Source organism: Gallus gallus, chromosome Z (assembly GCF_016699485.2).
Source record: "Gallus gallus isolate bGalGal1 chromosome Z, bGalGal1.mat.broiler.GRCg7b, whole genome shotgun sequence".
Taxonomy (NCBI): Eukaryota; Metazoa; Chordata; class Aves; order Galliformes; family Phasianidae; genus Gallus; species Gallus gallus.
Window position 1 is genome coordinate 42,953,193 of NC_052572.1, and position 13,339 is coordinate 42,966,531.

At 41.6% G+C, this 13,339-nt stretch overlaps 1 long non-coding RNA gene across 1 annotated transcript; it reads left to right on the forward strand.

Annotated features, from left to right (window-relative positions):
- Window positions 1-519: 519 nt before the first annotated feature.
- On the forward strand, window positions 520-11,195 carry LOC124417543. Its single transcript, XR_006932495.1, has 3 exons — window positions 520-3,327; window positions 4,005-4,489; window positions 11,142-11,195. It is a non-coding gene; the product is annotated as an uncharacterized LOC124417543 (long non-coding RNA).
- The last annotated feature ends 2,144 nt before the right edge of the window (window positions 11,196-13,339 follow it).

The window sequence follows — 13,339 nt, forward strand, 5'->3', positions numbered from 1 at the left end:
CATCTGCATCATCTGTGTTGATCATCTGCATCAAAATGGCAGTGGAGCTGATCTCCACAGATGCTGCCATTTTACCGAGGACCTCACACACATTGACTGCAACGAGGGATCCAAGCAGAGACGTAAATCAGAACCAACTCCTTAGACTGTGGCTTGACCCACTGCGCAGAGCTGATTGGTCATTGTGGTAGCTCCAGCTCCCCCTGAGCACACAAAAGCTGTGCCACCATGGGCACTGATGCAGTGTGGGAGGAGTCAGGAGTGATGGCAGCCAGCCCCCTGCCTGCATAAAAGCAGCTCTTAGGGGGCGCCTCGTACAGAATGAGTAAACAGGGTGTGCTTGTCAGAAGACTGTGCTCAGCAGTTAGTGCAGGCAGTATGCGCTGGGCAGGGAGGGTGAGCAGGGTGGGCCATCTCCTTCTCTCTCTCCTCCTTTGAGAATTCTAGGGTGTTGCTGCCTCTTAAAATTATCATGGTGGGCACCCATTGCAGCGGCTGGGCTGAGGCAGTGACCCAGACCAAAGGTACACATCCTCTCTGAGCTGATGTTTGCACCCAGATGTACAACCTGTGGAGTGAGGTTGCAGTCCAAATTGTTGACTGTGGGGAACTCTGTAATTTGGGGGTCCCCCTGAGTCCTGAGGGAGGAGAGGGCTGTTATAGCTGCAGGTGTGCCCTGTTCAAGGAGCTGCTTGAGCATGGCCAGGCTGCAGAGTGAAACCAGCAGCTTGAGGAGATCCCGGGAATCTGAGGGAGATGGATAGGAGGTAATATGAACCTACTCCTACTGGCAGCCAGCTCCTGGGTCCCAGCAAGTGAAAGTAGCCAATCCAGCTGCTCAGCTACAGGACAGAGGGCTAGACAGTCCATAAGAGGAAAGGGGTTGCATCCTCTTCTCTGCTTGAAGCAGAAGTACTGCCTCCAGCACCTACAGTCTCACCAACCTCTGCAGTGTACCTGAGTAATAGATTTGAGGTTCTCGGGCCGGACAGGGATGAGGGTCTGGAAAACAGTCCTAACCCATGCCCTGAGAAGCATGTTGAGAGTACAGGGAGTGACAAGTACAGTGAGCAGGGCTGGTCAGGGCATCAATATCAATGCCACCAAAAAAGGGCGGAGAGTCTTAGTAATTGGGGACTTCTTTCTGGGGGCCACTGAGGCTCCCATTTGCTGCCTGGATAATCTCTTCAGAGAGGCCTGCTGTCCTCCAGGAGTGTGTGATAGAGACGTTAGAAAGGCTCTACCACAGCTCATTAAACCAGAAAACTGCTGTCCTTTTATTTTTGTTCAAGCTGGATCCCAGGATGCTGCAGTAAGGAAACTAAAGTATGTTAAAAAGGATTTTTCATCCCTTGGAAAGATGTTGGGGGATAAGGGGTGCAGGTAGTGTTCTTCTCTGTCCTTCCAATGGGTAGCTGGGACCCAGAAAGAAGGAGAAGAACATGTCAGGTAAATGACTGGCTGAGGGGGTGGTGTCTTGATAAAGGAACTGGATATTTTGATCTTGGGTAGGCCTTTGAGAAACTGAGTATGTGGACTTCTGGTGGACTGTGACTGAGCAAGCGGGGCACAAGTGTTCTGGGGAGCAAGCTCTCTGAATTGATTACCAGGACATTAAATTAGGTTCAAAGGGAGAAGAGAGAGGAGTTAGATGTGACAGAGAAGGGCTGAGTAATGTTGTCACTGTTGAAGATTGCAGGTAAAAACCTCTGGGTTGTCCCATAGGACAATCCTGATTGTGTACAGCCGCAGGGCCATGATCTCTATGCAATCACAGAGATGTGGTGGGACAGCTCGCATGAATGGAATGCTGCCATGGAGAGCTATGTCCTTTTTAGGAAAGACAGGCTGGGGAAGCGAGGTGAAGGAGTTGTCCTTTAGGTGAGAGACCAGCTAGAATGTATTGAGCTCCACCTTGGAGAAGGTAAAGAATGTGTGGAGAGCCTGTGGGTGAAAATTAAGGGGTGAGCTGGTATAGCTGACCCCATTGTGGGAGTGTACTACAGGTCAGCAGATCAGGAGGATGAGGTTGATGAGGCCTTCTACAAGCAGCTGAAAGTAGTCTCGTGCACTGGTTCTCATGGGAGGTTTTAATTATACAGATATCTGTTGGGTAAGCAACACAGCCAGGTATGTGTGGTCCAGGCAACATTTAAACAGCACTTCTTCCAAGCTCAAGATCGGTGCATCCCTAAGTGTAGGGAACTGGGGAAGGGAGGCAGGACACCTGTGTAGATGAGCAAGGAGCTCATGGATAACAACACAAAGTCAGTGAAAAGTTACCCCAGTGTAAGACAGAAAAAACAGATCCCCTTGTATCTAAGCAGACATAAATTAAAGTTTGTTTCAAGCATTAAGTAGGAAATATATGATTTCTTAACTTAGATGTAAAAAAGTTAGGCCAGATTTCTCTTGACAGCAAAAGAGACCATTTTTCTCTTCAGTTTCTTCAGTAGTAAAATCAGACAGAGGATCATCCAGTTTCTCAGCTGTTGTATTGATTCCAGTCAAACTAACTCTTGGAAATGTTTCATGCAGGGACATGGATGTTTCTGTAGACTACAAATAAAGGTTTCTTGAGCAGAAGGAAAAAATCTCTGCTTCCACGACAAAATCACTGAACTTGTTTGTGCTTGTTTATGAGCTGGTATGATTAGGCATGTACCCTTATTTTACTGAAAATTAGTAAAGTAATATTGAAAATTATTCATTTTAGGTGGAAATACTTGGCACTAATAGAATGTTAGTTGTCATTTGTTTTCACTGTTGTGACTGTGACTACCAGACCAGTTAAAAAGTTGCAAGCTATACATGAAGAAATTCACCCAAATCCTCAGCGTATATTGCCAGTGTTGAACATAAAATGTTGAGTCTGTGTAACCAGCTGACCTGGAAAGCACAGTACTGTACACCTTTTGTCCACATCTCAAGCTCTCTAAAGAGTGGGAAAAAAACACTGAGGAAGTGATAGTGAAGATGTGATTTATTTCCCCCCCCCCAGGAATTTGGAGAAAGGAATGAAGGTCCAATTATCAGTGCTAGAAGAATGAGGAATAATGATCTCATACGCAGGGATTTTTCATTGTAAGTTATGCCCTAATGCTTCCATTTTATAGTTGGGAAGATTGAGACTTTGAAGAGTAAAGTTGTTCAAAACAACTCCGTAGATGATCCTATCCCATACTTGAACTGAGGATGAAGACAGAAAGTTTTGTTGAATTATTAACTTTCTCTGCAACTCAATTCTCCTGTTTATGTGCTTTCTTAGGATCATTCTTGGGCATGAAGAAGTGCTGGGATAGAATGTGTTGCTATGGTATTTCTAATGTAAGTAAACTTGGAAGTGTTAGATATCTTTCATATTTTCATTTTTTTATTATTATTTTTTTCCTATAGAAGCTCAATAGCCCTGTATAGAAGCTCAATAGCTGATGTGATGACGTCACCAGTGAGCAATAAATTTTCTCTGTTTCTTCTGCTTTCTTTTTCCTTTTGTTCATCTCACTGTCTTCTGAATTGCCATAATTAGACTTTGATAGCCTGTTTTAGAGGAAGAGAGAGAAAAAAAAATCTTTCAACCTAATATCTGACTGCCTTCACAGCCTTTATTGTGTATGTTAGAGAATACCTGTGTGTTATCGAAGCTACGTTATTACTGCTCTGCGGTGGGAAGCCAGAGAATAGATGACTGACATATTATTACCGCTATATTTTGTCTATGGACATACCAAAATAAGTTCCTGGCATGATCAGTATTTTTTTCTTAGCATGTCTTGCATTCTCACTGTTGCTTTTATTTTTATTTTTATTTATTTATTTATTTATTGTTATCATCCTTTATTTCCAGATAGTGTTCAAGATCTTTAATTTAAATTACTCAAAGAAATACATTCACTTAGTCTGTAAAAATTCCTGATGGAATATGTCTTGATTATATCCAGGACCTGCACATTGCAGCACTTACTTATTTTGTGACTGTTTATTTATCTGTCTGTTGTTCCCAGGTTTGCAGTTCATCATGTTCATATATTATCCTTTTTTGTTTTTGCTGGATTTTCTTCGTAAATACATCTCCATCAGACCTCTCCCAGGCATATATTGTCCAGATTCATTCTGGAGGAAGAGCTGAATCCAATGGTATGTTTTATTATGACTGAAATTTCTCCTTCAGTCCAGATTTGGTGGCATGTTATAACTTGAACACAATAGTTAATTAAAACTGAATGTTATTTAAAAAGAAAACTATTTCTAGTGGCATTTCTTAATCAGTCCAAATCCTGTACCACTTCCTACCAGGGAGAGGAAGTACTCATCCTCTTCACTGGAAGAAGAGATTCCATATTTAGAAACAAGGCTAGAGAGCTATACTTGCTTTAGGGTGCCTGTGTTGCAGCAAGTGAGTGGGAACAAGGGGATAGAGGAAAAATCTGCAACAAGAGAATGGGAAGAGGATAGAAGAAAATGAAACTATTAAAGTGGAAAAAGTGAAGTGAGTATTTTATTTATATACCCTGAGTAATGAATGTGTGGCTTGGAAAGGCTACATTCCCTGCTTCTCTGCTTCGAGCTGGGTTTTTAGCCTTACTATAAATGACTTAACATGCAGCTTTAATTATAGTAAAACACAACAACAGAAATGCATCCCCATGGTTAACAGGTCATAAGACTGCATAGCAGTCCTGAAGCACTGAGATGATGAAGACTCAAATGATTGCAGATTGTGCAGGTGCTGAAAACCAATATGAGGTTATATAATTTCTTGACCAGAGAAATGCCAACACATGTCTTGGCGCGTTGTGGTGTGTGACAGCACTTTTTCTGGTGACAATTTGCAGTCAGGGAAGAAGATCTTTGATCTCATTGCAGTTGGCAACCTTTATATGTCATATTTGCTCATCACCATCTCAGGATTTACTAGTTTTCAGTCAGAAGTTAAAAGACTAGGAAACAATTCAAGGCACCTGACTGTGCTGCTGGATTTTAAAGAATGAATGCACAAAGTTTATGTGAATAAATATTAGATCATTATGTACAAAATATTACTGTTATTACTTTATATTTGTTAACTATTTTGGTGTGACAGGAAATCTAAGATCTGCAGTTCAGTAACTATTGTTTAAGCGAGTGATAGAAGATGGCAAGGAGAGCAGAAAATGTGATGGATAGATGATGTTAAATATGATCAGTTGAAGATAATTGTTACAAAACATAGTGATCCAGCAATAATCCACAGTTATTTGTCCTTGAGGACACAAGATGGATGTGAAAAAATCAAATATCAGTGACACAGGTAACATTTAAATGTACCATTTAACCATCTAACCAGTTCCATTTAACTAAGCAGATTTTATTCTACATTTTGTAATTTTTTGTTCACTGCTGGCCTCAGGCATAAGGCTGAATTTATTCTCTCTTTTCTGGTCAAACTTGTTGTAGAATGTATTTTGATCCTCAGGGCTCAACTGAGCACCAGAAAGAACATATTTTAAAGGGTGCTTGAAAAGGTATGCAATACTCTAAGGGCAATATTTTCAGGAACATTTATATGCTGTTTGTTTGAATTTATTTTTCTGAAAGAACTTGTATTTCTCTAATATTACTAAAACATTACTTCTGTAATTCCTTACTCAAGCTTTCAAAATGCTGCAAGTGTAATTTCAAATCAAATGGCAAGCTATTCCATTTAAAAATGTTGCTGTGAACTGTATTGAGGTTCCTCAGTCATCTAGATTCATTGCTCTCCTTATTCTCTGCAAGCATGAAAAAACATGAAGCAGTTTTCTGCAATTATATAAAGAAGAAATGTAGTGTTTCGAAACCTCCTATGAAATGGCAAGGTTAGTCCTATATCACTGAATAATTTACTGAGCATACGCTTACTCTGGCTATTATGGTGTACAACAGTACAGGTATGTTATTAACTATAACAGTGGTACTCTCTTCTGGAGTCTAAGCCTGCAAACATACCTTCTGCAAAAGTTCTGCTGAAGAAAACTGAGTTTTGGGCATGCAAATTTTGTGGGGCTTGTATGATTTCAGGCTGATCATAAAAATCAGCATGCCACTTGACCTTCACTACAGTGATATGTAAGAGCAGCCTGAAATCACAAATGTAGCTACGCAAAGAGAAAAATAATGAGTTAGTGTGTTCCAACACAGGGAAATAGCTGTCCTTTTCATAATTGGACTTTGCAGAAGACAGGAGTTTGAAATGTGATAGCCTCTAGCTGTTGGCATCTCTAACTGGCACACGGTAAAAATCTGATAGGAGACATCACTCCTAATTGGCTTCTTGAATGACTTATGCAGGTTGCCTTTAATGTTAAGATCATCAAATATGTCAAAAAACCACAGACCAGCTAGTTTACAATCTCTTTTCATAGAAGGAAGAATTAAAGATTCTATTCTTTGATTACACACTTCTTACTGGAACTTCTGCTGTTTCATAGAATCATAGACTCACCATGGTTGGAAATAACCTCCAAGATCATTCTGTCCAACTGCCTGTCTACTACTAGCAATATTTCTGAACTGAACCATGTCCCTTACTACAACATCTAAACATTTCTTGAACACCTCCAGGGATGGTGACTCCACTACCTCCCTGGGTAGCGTGTTCCATTGTCTGACCACTGTTTTGGAAAACAAATTTTTCCTAATGCCCAACCTGAATCTCCCCTGGAGCAACTTGAGGCAATTCCTTCTATTCCTATAACTAGTTAAGTGGGAGAAGAGACTAAACCCCACCTTGCCACAGGGTTCTTTCATGTAGCTAGAGGGAGCAATAAGGTCTCCCCCGAACTTCCTCTTCTCTAAGCTAAATAATACCAGCTTCTTCAGCTGCTCTTCATAAGACTAGTGCTCCAGACCCCTCTACAGATTTGTTGCACTTCTCTGGACATGCTCCAGGGCCTCAGTATCTTTTCTGTAGTGAAGAACTCAAAACTGAACTCAGCACTTGAGGTACAGCCTCATCAGTGCTGAGTACAGAGGGTCAATCATTTCCCTGTTCCTGCTGGCAACGCTATTTCTGATACAAGCCAGGATGCCACTGGCCGCCTTGGCTATGTGGGCACACTGCTGGCTCATGCTCAGCCAAGCATCTACTGACACCTCCAGGTCCGTTTCTTCCACACAGTCTTCCAGACACTCTGTCCTAAGCTCGATTGTCTGGAGCCGTTGTGGCCAAAGTGCAGGACACAGCACTTGGTCTTGTTGAATTTCATCCCATTGGTCCAGCGATCCAGCCTATCCAGACTCATCTGTACAGCCTTGAAGCACTGACCCTGGCAGATCAATGCTTCCTTCCAACTTTGTTTTATCTGCAAACTTACTGCTGGTGCGCTTAATTCTCTCATTCAGGTCATCAATATTGAACAGTTTTCTGTTACAAGGTAGCAGGAGTGGTTTTGCTGGACTCCTCCTGACTACACCAAGAACAGAGAACTCTACCATTTCATGGTCGTTCTGCCCAAGACATCTTCTGACCTCCACATCTTCCACCACTCCTTCTTTGTTTATGAACAGCAGGGCTAGTTCCCCTTGTAGGCTCTTTTACCAGTTGCATCAGGAATTTATCTTCCATACGCTCTGGAAACCTCCCAGACTGCTTCTTCTGCACTGTATTGTATTTACAGTATAAATCAGGGAAGATGAAATCCCCCATGAGAACAAGGACTGACAGTTGTAGAACTTCTGCCAGCTGCTCATAGAACTCCTCATACGTATTTTCATCCTGGTTAGGTGATCTATTACAGACCCTCACCAGGATGTCAGCCTTGTTGGCTCTCACCCTGATCCTTACCCATAGAGATTCAACATCATCATTTCCAGCCCTGAGCTCAACAACACTGAAACACTCTCTAACATAGAGAGACGCACCACCCCCCCTTCTTCCTTGTCTGTCCCTTCTGAAGAACTTATAGCTATCCACTGCAGCACTTTAGACATGGGAGTGATCCCACCATGTTATAGGAATGGCAACTAAGTCATAGTATGCCTGCTGCACAATGGCTTCTAACTCCTTCTGTTTATCACCCATGCTGCATACATAAGTGTAGATTGTATTTCAGCTGAGCCCCTTGACTCATTCCCAACCATGGCATTGTTCCCCCAGACTCATCTCTAGGGAGCTCTAGTTTTTATCCCATTCCTTCTTCATATCTACTTTAAAGCCCCCTCAGTGAGTCCTGACAGCTCCTGGGCTAGGATCCATTTCTCCCTTAAAGACATGTGACACCCATCTGCAGTCATCAGTCAAGGTGCTGAATAAACTATCCCATGGTCAAAAAAAACAAAATTCCTGTGATTGCACCAGCCTCTCAACCATGTATTTATGAGATGGGTTTTCCTGGTCCTCTCATCTGTATCATATCCTCACTACCACTGAGAGGATAGAGGAAAATCACCTGTACTCATGGTCCATCAGCTAACTGCTCCAGTGCCCTTGAAGTCCCTTTTGATAGTCCTCAAGCTTCTCTCAGCAACTTCATCACTGTCACCTGAAATTAGTAAAGGATAATAATCACAGGGGTGAATCAGACTGGAAAGTTTCCTAGAAATATCCCTGACCTGGGTCCCAGGGAGGCAGCATACTTCTCTACAGGTAGGGTCAGGCCAACATATAGAGCCCTCTGTTCCTGTCAGAAGGGAGTTGCCTATGACAGTCATCCTTCTTTCCTCCTTTGTGGAGGCAGTCTTGAGGCACAGAGTTGACTGCCTCACCTTAAACAACCTTGGGGATGGACCTCCCACTACATCCTCACTCACCTCTCCTTAAAGTTCCAGAGACTCAAACCTATTGTATAGGTGCACCTGGGGAACTGAGGTAGGTAGGGAAGGGGTTTGCCTGAGATGCTGAGCTGGCACGTTTCCACTGTTCCTCTTCTCTTAAATCTTCTCCCTCTGCTTGACCATGACAGGGCAGAGGGTCCACCACTGTTTGTTTCATGATATGTCAGGTAGGAGAGACATCTGTAAAACTTTTTTTAATAATAACTCCAGCACATATTTTCTCATGCAAATGTGTATTCCTATAAAAGGAGAAAGTCCTGAGCTGGACATGAGTGCCTGATCCTTAGTCTGGTGACTCATGTCTTATATTTTCAGCAGCCCTTCCTATTTCCATCCAAGAAAGAGAAACTGTCTGCGACAGCAGCAGCACATGCCTTGTATGCAGCTGCCAACACCATCTTTCTGACCAAGGGCTGTGTCTCTGACACTGTTGCTGCACATAATGCTCCCAGCAAGTCTATGGATTGTCTCCTGAAGACAGTAATTTTACTAAAATAATTTAATCGTGAGCAAATCCTGGGCAAAGCAGGTGTTCCAGGATATCTTAGAAGCTGAAAATTATGGTAACATGCTGCAACAGCTCCCCTAAGGAATGCTGAAAATGTCACACATCTGAGTACTGACAAGGAACACACAAATGTAGTTATGGTCCAGACCCAGATCTGAATCCGTCATTTTGAGTCAGGAGGGGACAAACTAAGGGTTAATCATTGTGTAAAGAACATGGCCAAATGGAATGTATCACCAAAGACATCCTGCAACTTTATCAGAGACAGAATGCAGTGATAAGTGACACAATGCAGACTTGGGGGTATGTTGACTTGTTGTGATAAGCTGAGCAGAAGATACGTAAACAAAAGAGGGAACATTGCCCAAGAAACCAGTTCAAACAAGACACTTCTACATTCCACGGAGAGGTGAAAAAATAGAGCGAGGGAGAGGTGAAAAAATAGAACGAGGAAGACGTCGGGCCTTCATCCCACGACTACCAGATGAAGCCCCCTGCTATGGACAGCACATGCACAAGTGGGAGGGACAGTATGTAAATGAATTCCCGGAAAAATAATGAATATGCAGATGAGTTCCGGGAGATCTGTTGAATATGTATGAACTTGGCTTACAAATATGTAATGCTTTTTCTTGCTGGTGTGCAAGATAGGTGGAGTGATTGCCCTTGCACCTGGCGCCCGCACATCGCTGAATAAATGCATACCTGCTTTATAACCTAACTCTGGATTATAGAGTTTGATTCTGCAAGTCAGTTTGTCTAGCTCTGTGAAAAGCATGATAAATTACAAAAGTGGAATGCACTCAGTGCTTCACTTGAAAGAAGGAGGAAATGCCAGTTGTTTTCAGCTGAAGAGACAAGACTTTACTTATGGTGACTGTAGTCAAATCTGGCATTTCTCACAATTCCATAAGGAAGTGAGAAGATAAAAGCATTAATAGAAAATGAAATCAGGAACCTTAATATAATTAATACTTAAAGTAAGGTGATGGATGAAAAAAACTCTGTATCTTGTAAAAATGAGAAAAGTTACTAGAATATTGAATTGTTAGTGATAAATGATTTGTAATGAATAAATTTCATCAGGAAAACAGAAGCACAAATATTTCCCATCTTTTGACTGATACTTCCAGTTCTGTGCATTTCCCATATTCTGTGCATTTCCCATATTCCCTTCAGTTAATAAAAACTAATGACCACTTCCACAATGTGATATTGTGTACAGTTGAATGATGCATTCTATCAAAACTAAGTGTGACTAAGGTAGGTGGACTTTTTCTCCCTAGCAGTTTTGATTCTCCCCTTCTGATGAGGTTGATTTCAGAATTAAACTGGACTACAGTGACCTGTTCTTCCTGCATTAGCATTTAATGAACACTGAGGGGATGAGTTAGTGTTCTGTTTGTCTTTTTGTTGTCATTTATTTGGACATTGATAAGAAGAAAAATGAATAAGAAATGTATCCCCTTGAGTGTTTAAGTCTTACTAGAAACAACAACAACAAAAACCAAATCAATATTAGAAGGGTTTAGAACTAGAGTTTAGAATATTAGAATTAGAATATTAGAATACTTGAACTTCTGCTGAAGAGTAAGAAAGGGTTCAGTAAAAAAAGGGGTCTGCAGAAACTAAGGGTAAAAGGATTAGAAATGGCTTACAGAAGCAAATATGCAAAGAGGCCGCTAGAAGAATGGGATAGTAACAAGATGGGTTTAGGACAATGCCGGGGTAGAAGAGATAAAGATGAAGGTGTGAAAACAGCTCAAGAACACCAGGCAAGGAGGTGATAAGATGTCCTCAGACTAAGTTAGAACTGATTCGGGGGCTACCCCTTCCTCAGGGTCAGAAATTTACAGTGAGGAAGACTACGTGCTTTCGCAACTAAGACTACGAGCCTTCATCCAACGACCACCAGGAGGAGACCCCGACTGCTCATGACGGATGTGCGAAGGGGAGGGACCGTATGCTAAGGAGTTCTTGGTATGTAATGAATATGTATACGAATTCCGGGAAAATCGTTGATTATTAGCTCAGCCTATACCTATATCAAGTTTTTGTCCTGATGGTATGCAAGTTAGGAAGAGGTATCCCCCTTGCATCCGGCTCTGCGAAGCACTGATTAAAACATACCTGATTTTATAACTACTTTGTGGTTATAGAGTTTGATTCCATAAGTCATTTCTACATGTCAAATTTTGCTATCCTACCTATCTACAACAAAGTAGAACAGTGGCAGCCAAGCAGACCAATATAGGCTGCCTTATGAAGTGGTTTATTTAGCCTGGAGCAATGCCAACCAGTTATTGGGTCAATTAGATTGATAATAATGGTACTTATTTTTGTAGGTGGGGGAGGGAAGTACAGAGCCAGCTGTACTGAATGCAGCTGTACAACTGAGTGCAGCTGTACAAATTGCTTCTGAAAATCTGTCTGAAAACAAGACTTATCCCATGTATTCATAGAATTTGTCACAGTTCAACCTGAGACATTAAGTAAGACATCTGTAGACACATTAGGAGCAAGATGTGTATTGTACCGGGTAGAGCTCCCTATGAATCCATTTTCCCCGCCGTAGGCAATGGCTAGGTTACTGGTGGACTAGGCTGATTGAAAATCCACACTAGCCTAGAGTTTTGGAAGAGAAACAGTTGTTTGTACTGATTTGAAGAAGTAATTACACAAAATATTCTGTTAATGCTTCCTGCAACACCATAGTAGTCTTTAGATGTCATGGATGATAATTATGACGTAGTATTGTAGATGGGGAGACATGTTCTAAGGCTGTTCTGCTTCAACAAGTCATAAGAAACAATAACAGAACACCTAAAATGAGACAGACAGCATCAAGCCATTCCCCTTTGTCTTCCTTATCTACATGCGGAGACTTCTCGGGTTGCCCTTCCATTCCACAGCAAGCTCTGGAACAAAATGAGTGTTAGGAGGAGGTGAACGACCCCCAGGGAATAACAGTGGACCATCAGAATACTAGAAGGACTCTAGATGACATCGAAGGCTATGTCTGTTAGGCAGTCATTGGGGGTGGATTTGAAAACGAATTTGGGAATGTTATGAATACGTAATACATGTGAAAATATAACCTGTTCGCTAACAATTGACCAGAGGAACATTCTTGGTGAGTTATCTCGATGCTACCCCAGTGCTGCCAATAAAGAATACCTCGCTTAACAGTAACAAAACTTTGCTGTTATGTTTCTACACATCAATTTCTTTGAAACAGTACAATACAACCCAGCTGGGTATGAATATATTTTGTTTTTCATCAGCATATCCCACAGATTTATGGGGCTGACAAACAAGGAACTTGTGTATGTAGGAGCATATACAAGATAAAAGTACCATAGGGCGTCCTGTGTTAGAACAAAGACTTTGGTTCCGCTTTTGCAGAAAACTCTAGCTGGGAGTAAAAAAACGTCACCGAATGACTCTTTAAATAGAAAGTAAACAGTTTCATGGAAAAAAAGCAACGGGAATACTGCAGATGCAAACCTTAAAACCATGATGCAAGAACAAACTTCCTCAAATAAAGCTGCAAAACTAACCCTACAGGTAACATTATTAAAATAATTCTAAATTTCTGTTTTCAGTTAAATTGGCAAACGGTTAACAGTAGGTTATAAAAATACAAATCAAACTCACAAAGATTTTTTTTCCACCTGAGCTTTCAATACTAAGCAACAAGTCAATTGCTGAATGTACAAAAGCCATTTGAAGATGCAGGGACGTGTGGTTTTCTGCCTTTCTTTTAGTTTCCAGGAGTCATGCCATGTTTCTAGTACTGTAGCCCCTCTGTACCTGTAGCTGTAGGGAAGATGAGTGTTATGTTGTCCTGCAGTCCTTCCACCACATGCTGAAAGAGGGGGGGGGCTTCATTCGAATTGATTCTGCTTAATGAAAGAGGGTGTAATTTTGTGATTCTACCTGGACGGTTTAGATTCTGCTTACATTCCACTGGAGCATTCTTTTGTGGTGAGAAAACCATAGGTGCCAGACTCCTTGTCAGCAGGGGATCTGGGTTCT